Source organism: Castor canadensis, chromosome 11 (assembly GCF_047511655.1).
Source record: "Castor canadensis chromosome 11, mCasCan1.hap1v2, whole genome shotgun sequence".
Lineage (NCBI taxonomy): Eukaryota > Metazoa > Chordata > Mammalia > Rodentia > Castoridae > Castor > Castor canadensis.
In genome coordinates this window covers 11,698,113-11,711,662 of record NC_133396.1, presented here as the reverse complement: position 1 = coordinate 11,711,662, position 13,550 = coordinate 11,698,113, and the positions used below count along the sequence as shown (strand labels likewise).

Here is a 13,550-nt window from a genome sequence, read left to right as displayed (position 1 = left end):
GACTACAGACATAAGTTGCCCTTTTAGCTTCCATGACATTAATGTTTCTTTAGTTTGAGCGACTTTATTTTTGACTTTTAACAATTGTGATCACTAAAATGACTTTTCTGTAAGAGATTGTGTCTTTGGAATTCCTTAAGACTTATTTTAATAGTTGGAAAGGCTCCCTGTGAAATTGAAACACACGCATGTCACCACTTAAGCATTTTTGTACGTCTATCCCATCTTGTAAGTTGTTTCTTCAAACCTTCAGCATCCTTTCTAATGTTATAAGATCATTCCATTTATGATAGAATTCTATTAAAATTTCCCACTCTAAAAATAGGTTTGGCAATTTCTTCTTACACCTTTGTTAGTTTTTAGCATGTGCACTTAAAGGCTAAGTGGTTAGATGATAAAATATTGCTCGACTGCTTATTTTTTAACGGCAGCTTGCTTGTCTTTCTGAAAGTAACATGGAGACTCTAGGTGTCATTAGGTTAATGTCTATCTCATACACCTTTATTTATTTCTTTATTTTTAAACTTTGGCTGACTTTATAAATATTTGATTGGTGTTTGAAAAATTCCTAACTGCTTGTGTGTTTGGAAATCTCAACTGACAGATAACTATATTTTAAGAAGAGAATTAAATGATCTATGAATTTTTGCTTTAGTTATTTCCTCATGTTTCATTCTCATATTAAGCCTACTTTTTCCCTGCTTCTACTTTTGTCTCTGTTTTTATTTTACTGCTTATATTCTTGTTCAATTGGTGATGATTTCTTCTCTTCCCCTGTTTACTGTCCTGTCCCAAAGATATAAAAATTATTTATATTTCTTTAATGGTTACTATTAAATTTTCGACTAAGAACTATAATTTATTTTATGAAAACTTAACATTATTTATCATCACTCTCTTCTTCTTACAAATGCATGTGTGTTTTAACTTTGCTGAACTCCAACCCAGTCATCCTGGTTATTATTATATAAGAATGTGGTTTATCTCTTAAAGTGTATGTTTATGTTTATCAGCAGCAGTCATTAGACTTGGCAGTCGATTATGTGGCTTCTGTGCAAAGCTGTGATGTATGTGGGATTGTGCTTGTGATAAAAAGTGGCAACTCCACCTGCATGGGTTTGGATTGGCTTCAGCTGGATTAGGAACCCACAACTCTTGGTCCTGTGTGTGGGCTGGTTCCCTTTGAAAACACCCCAGGGATTTTTACCTAAAATTGCCTGCAGAGAGCAGTGCCGCTCTTCCGTGGATGTGGCACCAGCCACTAGGGAGCAGAATAGTAGTAGACTGGCCCTTTTCTGATAGAAGCAGGGACCCACAATGGCTGCATATTCAGCATTGAGTGAAGAACATGGGTATGAGTGTGCATGAGTGTGTTTGAGTGTGTGTGCATATGTGTGTGCAGATGTTTTAGTACAGGAATTTATACATGCATTTAACTATGGCAGAGACACAAAATACTTCCCAGATGTGTCAGTGCATAGCAATAATGCCACATCTTCACAGCCCCAACCGATCAATACTACACAATACGTTTTGCTGAGCCTCTCCTAGAAACTGTGGGATGTGTGTACTCTCTACAGGTTTTACCTATGGGAGGAAATAAGCTGAATTACAGAAAGGAAAGAGATTCCGGAATGCTCACCACTTTTCTGGGAAGCATGCCAAGCCCATGACTTGGAAGAATGGTTTGACCACAAACCCTGTGATTCCCTCCAAAAGACTGTCAGTTGGCTCTGAAGTCCTGATCTGAAGCAAGTAGTCTCCCCACTCTAGGCAAATGACATGATTTGTCCGGGTGGATACCTTACGGTCTCTGCAAACTTATCCATAGTGATGAGGAGTGGGTATATTCTCACTTGAAGCTCTCATCTCATTCACAGGACAGGATCATGCACAGTGAGTTCTATTTCCTAGGGTCAAAACTCAGGTGGGGAATCCAGGGGCCAGTTCAATGGGAGACTCATTGGACCAGGCAGGCTCAGAGGTACTAGCAGAGGAGAAACCTGCAAATGGCTGTGTAGTGAGGCTGCTGAGAAGTGCATCTAGCAGATGGAAAAAAGGAGGGGAGAAGCCCTTGGAATGAGAGGAAGAGGGGAAGGTGATTCTAGGGATGAAACAGCACTAAGTCAAAATGTTCAGTGAGAGAAGGTTGTGAATTCCCATGGGTTATTCATTATGTAGAGAATTTAGAGTGGGCACTTTTACAGGGACTATGCAGAGGTGTAGAGGAGGGTGAGCCAGCCAAGACAGAGATCCCTCAGTATAGAATCAGTCAAAGCCCTAAGTGGCACAGAAACTTAAATCTGACTCCAACCCCTTAGATTTTCTAATGTAAATGAGTATGCTACCAGTATATACCAACTAGTATATGTTCTGTAGTTGTAAAAAGATATAACACAAATTCCTTATTATACATATGGCAAATAATTTCCAGTTGGAATGTCTCATTTTTCTCTTCTCATGCTGGTTGTTAAACTCAGAATAAAGTATTTACATTATAGGAGCATAAAACTTCTGTTTTTCATAAGCAATGTGCATTTGAAAAAATATTGTGATAAAGAAAAGCTACATATTTTGCATTCTGATTCAACCCATGGTATCCAGATAGTCAAAGATCTTGGAAAGCATCTAACATTTCTAAAATTCTTATGGCCTGATAGTGACAGGAGGGGACCATAGAAATATTTCTTAAATGTTCTTGGTAAGCAGTCTCAAAGTTAGAAAAGCAGCTATCCAAAATTGCCTGCAAATTATTATGCAATTGAAGCAAATAATTATGACTTCAAAAACAACACAGGCTTACAAATAGATTTTCAAGATTCTAAGTTCTTCACAATCAATTTGTTAGTTAATTTCACTTTATTTCTAATGCTTACAACAAATGGTAGTGTGTACTTTTTAAAAAACATATTCTAGTTTTTTCCTCTGCTTATGTAATATTAAACATCAGACAAAAGTACTTAAAAATAGTCCATTAGTTTTCAAAGTAATTTCAGCACAGATAGTTAACATTCAGCTCACAAAATTTTATAATCTTGTGATAGGAGAAAAGTTAAAAAAAATCCTCAAAATAAAAAAACAAACAACCCCACCCCCCAAACAACACACACACACACACACACACACACACACACACACACACACATGCACACTGAACTTACTTTGCAGAAATTTGGAGCAAGGAATTTAAAAACAGTTTGTCCACTGCTCTCCGTGTTTAGAAGAAAACGATTCACAGTTTTTCTACCACATCTCCCAAATTTGCCTTAATTGTTTGATTTCTGTGAACAGGTCCCGTGATGACTGCTTCCCAAAGGGAGTTATGATCTCAATCTTGTTAGTCTGCCAAACATCACATTCACGTGATCACTCTTGGACTGTTTGTCTTTTCATTGATATTCAGCCAGTCCCTGCAAAGCAGGGGCATTTATATTTGACTGCCTGGCTGTATCATAGTATAAAGTGCAATCTTACAGAGGAAATCCAATACCACTAAGCATTCCATATGACAAGGGCTAATTTCATCATTTAAAGCACCACCTTTAAACCATAAGAAGATAAACAGCTTAATTAGAGAAAAATCTCTCCACCCAGAACTCCAGACTGTTTAACTGGTGTCTTCACATAGATAAGCAAGATTTTTGTTCTTCTGTTTTCCAGCTTTATTTTCATTCATTTCTTATTTCCCTTGAGACTTATTCTTTGACCCCTGACTTGTATAGAAGTGTGTTGTTTAATTTCCAAATGTCTGAAGATTTTCTTGTTACCGTCTATTGATTTCTAGCTTAACTCTATTATGGTGAGAAATCATTTTGTATGACAAATTGGTTGAGGCTTTGTGACACAGGGTATGCTCTACCTTAGGGAATGTTCCATGTGCACTTGAAAAGATGCTTTGCTGCTGTTTAATTTGCTGGGGAGGGAGTGTATCAGGCCAACAACCTTGGTTATAATGAGAGTTGAAAGCATTTTAGAATCTACTACTTGCACTTTTGTCAGTTTGATCTGTTACCAAAGTTATTGCTAGTAGAATGTAGGCTTGATTACATTTCTGTATTATCATTATTATTATTTTGCAGTACTGGGGCTTGAACTCAGAGCCTACACCTTGAGCCACTCCACTACTTCTTTTTTGTATTGGGTATTTTCTAGATAGGGTCTCACGAGCTATTCACGCTATTCACCTGGGCTGACTTTGAACCGTGATCCTCTGATCTCTGCCTCCTAAGTAGTTAGGATTACAGGTCCCCAGCAACATTTCTGTATTTTTTAAACTAGGTCAGCTGCTGATCTAAGAAAAATGCTTCAAATATGTAAAATTTATGACACTTTTCAAGATTGTTTTAAAGAAATTTATTTTGAAGCCTTTGATCTCCTGCCACAATTATCTATTTGCGTATACAAATATATAGATTTGGAAATACAATAGAAAAAGGAGTGAGTAAATTTATAAAAATGAAAAGTCTACACATCAAAATGCATGCTCATGTATATTATCATGTGTTGGGTAGTTTATCAATTTTTTTTGTAGCAGATATACTATGTAATCAAGTTTTGGTGCTCTTCAAATCAACCAAACAAAAACTTATGAGAAACACACTTGAAACGGTTCCAAATTTAGAATTTATTTAAAATGTTCACTAATTTAGTCATTTGAACTCTTTTTTTTACAAAATAATTAATACTTATTTTAAAGTTTTATTACCTCAGTAAGTTGAATTCTCCATTTTACAAAAGTTAACCAATTTCCAGAACAGTGAAAATTCATATACCTCAGTCTGGATTCAGAAATAACCTACAACCAAAGGAGCAACTCAGTAAGTTAAATAATTTTTTTTTACGCATTCAAGATGAACCACAAAAGCAAACAGTGATGTTGTGACTCACTTTTCTAACCTCAATCTCTATGTTAACTTTGTTTAAGCCAATAAAAATAAGAAAACAATTAGCAGAAAGTTTAGAGAGAAATTAAAAATAAAGTCTGTCTAACTAAGAATTTTAAACTTCCTATTCAGGTAACTAAAGAAATTAGTAATATATACTGAAATGGAACTCAATCTGTCCATATACCTATCAGCTATTATCTATACATAATATTTAAAAATCCTTCTTTAATCTATCTATCTAATCTTGTCACCCAACATCTATCACCTATCTATAATTTATTATCTTTCTACATATCATCACCTATGTATCATCTATCTTTTGTGATGTAAGCGTGATCTCCCCATCATCTGTCACTACCTATGTATTGTCCACCAATGTCTCTCTCTCTCTCTCTCACTGTCCACCTCTCTGTCTTGGCTGACAGTGGATGGCCTCAGTCAATGCTTTCACTGTTCTCCAGCCCTTGCTGTTTTTCCTCTGGAAAAAAATTTTCACTTCACTTTTTCCTCTGGAAAATTTTTCACTTCTGTATAAAATTATAACATGGGTTGCACAATAGCTTATTCCAAATAACAGGTATGACAATTAAATATCAAGGCATAATATTAAAGCTATAAAAATAATTCTCTTTTTGAATAGCACAGACTTAACCACTGCCATAGGGTTTGTGGCTTACTTTCCATTTCGCAAAGAGCTCAAGTTCCTCATCAAAACCATAGGAAGACCTGAGAGGGGGAGGGAGAGAGAGAGAGAGAGAGAGAGAGAGAGAGAGAGAGAGAAAGATCACACTGCCCCACTGTGAGTGCAAAGACAAGCTTGTTAATCTATTACTTATTCGCATGAAAATACAGGATCCCCAAGGCAGAACCCTTCTGCTCCAGGGTGGCCTGTACCAGGCTTTACTCCCCTAGGTTGAACTTATTTTAAAGGTTCATAAATTTTTATATTCACATGTTCTGAAAAACTGACATGAAGTAGAAAGAATAAATACTGAAGAATCTTAAATGGCAAAAGTAACAAACATCCACGGACTTAGTTTGTCATAATGGTAAAATACACCAGTGCATTTGCTTATGATCAAGAAAAGAAAATGCTTCCACACCAACACTGCACAGTTTATCATGTTGAACTTAAAGAGAAGAAAGAATGCGTAGGAGGCTCTTTGGCTGGACAGGGTCCATAGGAAAGCACAGTCAGCACAGCAGCTGGAAGTTGTGGGAGGAAGAGACATTTGAACAGGGAGGCAGCAGACATTTTCATAGGAAGACATCAGCGGTCTCTTAGCGAACAGACAGGCTGCAGGCTTCTTTCCTGAATTCTACCATTTCCAGTTCTTCTACAATGGATTTGATTTCTTTGTATCCCCTGACAGCCTACACTGCTTGAAATTAACTCCTTGTGTGGCTCAGGCAGCCTCACCATCTCCTACTTCATACAGCCCTGTGTTACTTCCTTCAGTGTTTGTACTCACAGTTGAAATTGTTCTGCTGTGGAGTGCAGGGTGTGCCCCAGAAGCACATCCACATCAAGTATGTTTCCTTGCAGGAAGAGATATGAACTGTATACTCCTGGCAGAGGAGAGAGGGGGAATTGCCCATCCCCAGGATAAGCGGGGTCTTCTTTAATTGCACTCACTACCATACCTCCATATCCACCTACAGCTTCCCGTGGCCTTCTATGTTTTGGGTATTGCCATGAAACAGCAGAGTGCACTCTGCCCTGGTGTCCACCAGAGCCCATGAGGTCTATACATTAATAGGCAACCAATATATTCACAGTTCAACATGGGGCCTTCCAGTTGCCCTGTATGGTGGCTCTTACTTGAGAAGACTGGGAGTATGCAGGAATTTAACATCTAATTCTGTTCAAGAATGCTCAGTATTCATAATTCATGGCCTAAAATATATTATGTTTGAAAATCAAAAGCACTAGACTCCAGTTCCAATCAATTTCATGGATTTGTGAGGTAGAAATGCTGATCCGCAATGCTTATTTGTTGTGCTTCTGTGATGTGCTAATATTAAGTAATGAGTTATTTTGTGTAGTTGTGGTAGATATTTTGTGTAATTATGGTAGAAATAAAGATATTTCACCTAATTCTCCATTCAGGGAAGAAATTTCCACTCAGCTCAGGAGTGTGGGGAGTAGAAAGTCTACAGCTGTCGGTGACTTCAGGATCCTCCTTGACTTCAGGATCCTCCTTAGCTTCAGGATCCTCCTTAGCTGCAGAGACTTGGAATCAGAAATTTGGTATCAGAAATGGTCCAAGAAAGCCAATGTTGAGATAATTTATTTTTTTCTGTACTGGGGTTTGAATAAATTCAGACCTAAAGGGTCTGGCAGTTTCTAGGCAGGCTCTCTACCACTTGAGTCACACTCCATCCCTGAGATTGGGTTTTGAAGTTGGACTACTCACTTCTTGCCTGGGAGTGAGAAACCTGTCATGATAGGGATCCATAGTCCATGAATAAGGTAGTGGTGGTCTGATGATTACAGCTTGCACTGCTGAAGAACTAGAACATGTGCTGCAGGAAGGGAACACACCAGCAGGCCCCAATGTATCAAGCATTTGAAACTTATGAAGGGAACAATTGATATAAGAATGTAGATATATGATGGCTTTTGCTAAACTATACCTGAAGCCCAGAAATAGACAACTGAACACCAAGTGTGAAAGCTACAAGGATCCTTCAGTTTGTAACATGTAGCCCATGTCCTACAATAGAGAGAACAGAAAACCAAGTCTATGGTAGAATAGTCTGAGGGCTGAACTTGTAAGAAGGTTGGCTACCAGTCATGGCAGGTCTGTGATGCCATGGTGACTCTAGTTGGTATAAGGTGAGACTTTGAAGTGTGGAAGGGACACATTTGGGTAGGAATTCCTAACAAACGTTTAGTCTCCAAATCCTTTCACCCTTCTGAGTTTGCAGATATGGCCCACCCTACCCTATCAGATGAAAGACAACCTAGAAACCTCTATCCTGGGAAGCAATAGCTTCCTCCCTCAAGATTTGCTCCCATCTCTTGTCTTGGCCAATAGGCTATAACTACGTTTGAGTCACAGTATTACATGGCCAGGGACATTCTGGAAAGGAGCTATACCCCAAAGAACCGGTAATATCTACAAAAACCTGTACCAGTAAGGGCTGCAGAAGTGCATATGAGACTAGACTCTGAACAGAACATAAACACAAAAAGGAAGAGACGATGTAAGGTATGTATGACTTACGGAGATAATTAGCAATGGGCTATGCACCAAGGGGCACCTATTGAAAAGTCAGAGAGGGACAAATTTCAGTGGGGATGGAAATACAGGCAAGTCAATGTACTTTTGAGCCTTGAAGTATGTAATTCTCTTTTTATAATCTAAATTCTCCAGACACTTGGCAAGAAAGTTTGAAAACATTGCGCAAAAATAAACAACTGTTGAGCACACTGAGCTACTCAAACAAGAATGAATAGAGTAAGATACCACTTCCATGACTGAAGATGAATTGATAAAGAGGGTGAGAAGACTGAATGGAGTGATATGTATATTTTTGCTCAACTCTTTGCCTTTTTTTCAGGACATAGCCTTATATAACCTCTTCAAATCTACCATTTCCTCACCTCTACTACGTCAGCTAAAGTATACATTCTCAATTTTTGCTGGAGAACGATGATCCTCAGAGAAGGAGTATACCCTAGGTCTTAAATGAAAGTCCATACAACTTTAAGATAAATGTGTATAGAAGAAGATGGAGAATCTAGATAGGACCCACCATATAAGTTGTCATTCTCCTGGACACAATAGTTATGAATTGATATGAATTGCTCTATAAGGTGGTCTACAAATAGATAGCCCAGGCAACTGATAAAGCAGACTATAGCTCTCATCTGAGTGGGTTCCATCATTCCCAGTAAATCACTGTGTTGTATTTATAACATAGTGAGCTAAAGTTCTTTTTCTTCTCACATTTCTACAGATAAGCTTCTTATAAAGTAAGCAAATGTTAACATGACTTCTTCAGTCAATTTCAGGCCCATGTACTATGATTAACTTCTAATGCTGGCTAAAATGCACTTTTAACCCTAAGGTGAAGAGATTTTATTTAGTCATTTTACTAAAATTAGAAGCTTTATTTCAATATAGGTATATGGTAACTTTTCAGTAACTATTTTTCTGGTTTTACAACTCAAAAGAGCCTTTTGGATTAGTTTATGGAATAGCCCCAGCTTATCAGATGACTGTATAATTCTAATAGCTTTGCTGCAATAATTTTTTTGAGATTGCATTAATCATATGTATGAGAATTAATTTGCTTTCCTTTTTTGTTTTCCTGTGCATAGATGATCAGCTGATATAGGTGATTAACTCAGCTCTGCATTTTGTTTCTTTGCACATATATGTAGACCCATGAACTCTAAATAAGTTTGCTGGATGCTTCTGACTTTGAATAGCATGTGGCAGATTGTGTTAGCTTACTCCATTGCAATAATTACATAAAAGCCACTCAGATCTCATCAGAACCCACGCACGCAAGTAGCCAATGGAGCCACCCAAATAATTGAGTCCTTATTGGTTTTTCACCAAACCAACAGTAACTCCACAAAAATGAATGCAAAAAAATACTTGTTAGAAAAAATAAAAATAGCTGAATTTGCTACACCGTAATTGTTAAGGATTTAAGTCAACCCTAGATAATATGGAAATGAACAAAGCAGTATAGCTAATATGTCTATAGGAGATATTCAAAGATGAAAAGAATAGGAAAATATGTATCATGCAAATATTAATTATTGATACATTGAGGTGGATATATTAATATTATATAAGGTTCATTTCAGGACCTGAATTATTGCCAGAGATAAAAAGAAATAATTAATTGTATCAGAGTTAATTCATATTAAAAATTCATTAAAAGCCTTGTTGCATTTAGGCTTAATAGTAGAGCTTAAAAATTGATGAATGAAAAAAAAGTAACTGAAAAGAACAATAAACAAATCCACAGTTAAGAGATTTAAATATTTATTTCTCTGTAATTGAAAAAAATCAGTCGATAAAAAAGCCAGCTAAATGTATAGGATATTTGAACAACACAAATCAAGGTAGTTGGAATACTTGGCTTTTATTAAACACTCCAGGCCAAAAGAGAATTCCTTTAAAATACAAAAGAATACACAGCTCAATAAAAGTACATTGAATCATGAAAAAAAACTCAACAAATTTGACATATCAAAATATTTAAAAGTACATTTGTCCAAAAAGGAATCAGATTGGAAGTAATGCAGCAATACACCTGGAAAATTCCCAAGTAATCATAAATTAAAATAATATAGCTTTAATAATCCACATTTGAAATATGTATTAAAAGGAAAAATGAAATAGTTTCAACCGATAAAAATAAAATAGCATGCCTGGCACAGTGGTTTATGCCTGTAATACCAGCTGCTTGGGTGGAAGTGATTGGGAGGATCATAGTTTGAGGCCAGCCTGGGCAAAAATGTTCATGAGACCCTCATCTCAACAAATAAGTAAGGTGTGGTGGTGCATGCCTGAGGGTGTGCCACATGGGAGGAATAAGTAGGAGTATCAAAGTCAGGGGTCAGCCCTGGGCAAAACCACAAAACCTTATCTGAAAAATATCAAGAGCAAAGAAAGGATGGGGGCATGGTTCCAGAGGTAAAATGCCTGGCTAGCAAGTATGGGGTTCTGAGTTCAAAAACTCTAAAATTAAAGAAATAAGCTCCTACTTTATGAAACTAGAAAAATAAGAATAAGTTAAACAAAAAGTAAAGAATCAATTGAACAACTTGTTCCACAGCTATGGCTTGCAAATTGGCAAGTCCTGTCTTAACCACAAAATCAAGAACCTTTGTGACTGTTCTCTGGGGACTTATCATAGGTTCTGCTCATCAACCATTTTGGTTATTTGGAAGTTGTTGGTGACTGTTCTGTCCACACTTTGTTGCTTACTTGGCAACACATAGTTCAGCCTGGTTCTACCAGTCAGTCCAATTCATGGGCTGTGTATAACATTTGGCATCTCCTTAGCTTCCAATGTGCTCAGTTTAACAATGGTGATCTACCTTCCGTTTTTGTGGAACCTCTTGGTGTGCGTACCCAAAACACTCAGACCTATAGGAACATGTACAGAGCAAAGTGCAAGACCCTCAGGGAGGATTGTTGCAATAAGTTGAATGCATATTTTGCAGAATTTATGTGCAATTGACTTGGAAACAGTATTTTCAATTCTCTTTTCCTGCACATATCAGAACAACTTCCCCTTAGACTAATTTGGTTAGACTTTTTGGTTTTAGTACAAATATCCAGGGACAAATTCTCCAACTGAATACTTCTGTGAGGCAAATTGTTCAATTGATCCAAAGAAAGTAGTAATGATAAGGGCTAGAATTTTTTTAAAGTAACAGTAGAAAAACTTGGAAAAATTAACATTGATAACATCTACGTAAACTGATCATGAAAACAACAAAACAAGAACAAGACACAAATTATAGATAGTAGGAAGGACAGAGGATTGGCCAAAGCAATCCATAATTGGAAATAAGAAATCTTATGTAGCAATACTGATATCAAGAAAAAATATTAAAATATTTTCTAGCAATATTTATAATTTTTCCACAGAACCGAATTTTGGTTTTGTTGTTTTTTTTCTTTGAGGCCACTTCGTTTTTCTATTTAGGTTATATTTGCTGTTCTATTTCTACCTTCTTAAGATAGAAACTTTAATCACTGATATTTACCTCTTTTCTAACTGTAAGTTACAAAAGGACTGAATAAGGGAATAAAATAAAGCAAATTACCCATATCAGAAGTGAAAAGGAAGTATTTTTATAAATTTTACTTATACCAAAAAGTAATGAGGGTTGTATAACATACTATATCTCAATAAATTGGAAATTTTTTTTAATAAATGGGAAGTCCTTAACCCAACATATCCAAAGTGATGCATGAGAAATAAAAAAAAACTAATTCTATTTCAATTTAAATAATTGGATTTATAATCAAATAAAATCTTTCCCTTGGGTAACAAAATATTCAGGTCAGGATAACAAATTCTTCTAAAAAAGGAATAATTAATATACTACTACACAAACTTTATAGAGAATGCAAGGAATATACATGTGAAAAAAATTACCTTACTGCTGGACTGAAAAGCTCAACAACCAACCAGGAATACTGGAAGCTGGTTACTGACCCTTGGCCCATAAAGTCTAGTTTAACCAGTTATACAGCTTGCCTTGTCTACATGGCCAGTGGGGTACAGTGGACCCTGCTGTAATCTTTGCCTGGGATCTCCTAAAACTGAAATTCCTTGCACATTTATTTGCACCTTTGTGACTCAGAAAGGACTCTGGGGAGTTAACTCTGGAAGTCTCTCTGGCCCTTGATGCTTGCCTACACATTTTTCTCTTGCTGTGCCTTAAATGAACACAACCTGAGAACACTTGAGGGTTCTTTTAACATCTGACTTTACAAAACTTAGGGAACTGGCATAGTTTAATGTTTCACTTAACTTGAGAGTTAGTAATGTCAGTGATTTTGGGAGAAAGAAAAATGGTGATAAAATGATATAGGGATTGCTGGATATTGTACAGCCAAATCCATGCCTACAAAAGAAAAGTTAAAGAATAATATAATTAAATCAGGGGATATATTGATTCAATCATGGGAGGCTCATAATGGAAATAAAGGCACAAAGTAGTTATTTATAAGATGAATTTCTGTGTGGTTAGAGTCATTTAAGTGCTATGTCAATAACACCTGGGGATGACCTCTTGGAATGATTCTGATGGTGCCTAGCATTTTATTAGTTTAACAGGTTATATCTCTTACGAAGGGCCCCTTTTGAAAGGTAATATGTGCCTTCCTAGCTGTTGGCTTCTGAACACACACAGAGTACTTTGTCCAACAACAGAAACACATGTTATTGTGTAACTATTTACCTAGGTGATGACCTGTTGAGAAATTTCCTGAGTGTAGTGGACATGAGACATCTGCTACATACCTGACTTACCATAGTGTTATGTATCCAGGCACAGACTGCATGTTTTGGGGAGAATGGCAATAATTAAGGTAAAAAAAATTTGGCAAACTGAAACCAATGTTAGTTTAAGAATGACTTTCTGCGTCTAATATCTACTACTGGCAGCTCCAGGTCCACAGGTAAATTCTACCCATTTGATATTATCCTGGGAAATGTAACTTTTGGGGTCAAATTCTATATTCAAACTACATACTCAAACAACAAGCTCCCAATGCAACATGGTTACTAGATAACCCCACATGCATCTGAACCCTCTAAAAGAGCCTTGGATGAAATTGGTAAAGATTTTGCTCGAAGATGAGTTTGCCTTTAATGATGAGAGACACTGTCATTATTTTAGAAGGGAGGGAAAGGGTAGTAAGCATCTGAACAGGCATTTTGAAAATGGAAGAAAAAAAAAACCAAGCTAATCAGATTTAGGCAACATGGTAGAGAATAAAAGTGGGAGAGAACATTCAGGCTGACCTGAGAAAGGCTGTAAGTATTGTAGAAGTAGAGGTAAGTGAGGGGTAGGTTATTGGCATAAGTAACAATGTCCTGGACAGGATGAAGCTCAGAAAACAAAAGCAAGAACTGACAATTGGGTTTAGGCCAAATCAAAAAGCTTTGGGCAAT

General features: G+C 36.7%; 1 protein-coding gene across 1 annotated transcript in view; it reads right to left on the bottom strand.

The window, feature by feature from the left end:
- LOC109700500 (ABC-type organic anion transporter ABCA8) overlaps positions 1-3,363 on the bottom strand; it is a 69,267-nt gene extending 65,904 nt beyond the window's left edge. Inside the window, exon 1 of the mRNA XM_020185700.2 lies at positions 3,162-3,363. The gene's annotated coding sequence lies outside the window, so the exon portion shown is untranslated. The remainder of the gene's footprint in view (positions 1-3,161) is intronic.
- Positions 3,364-13,550: the final 10,187 nt, after the last annotated feature.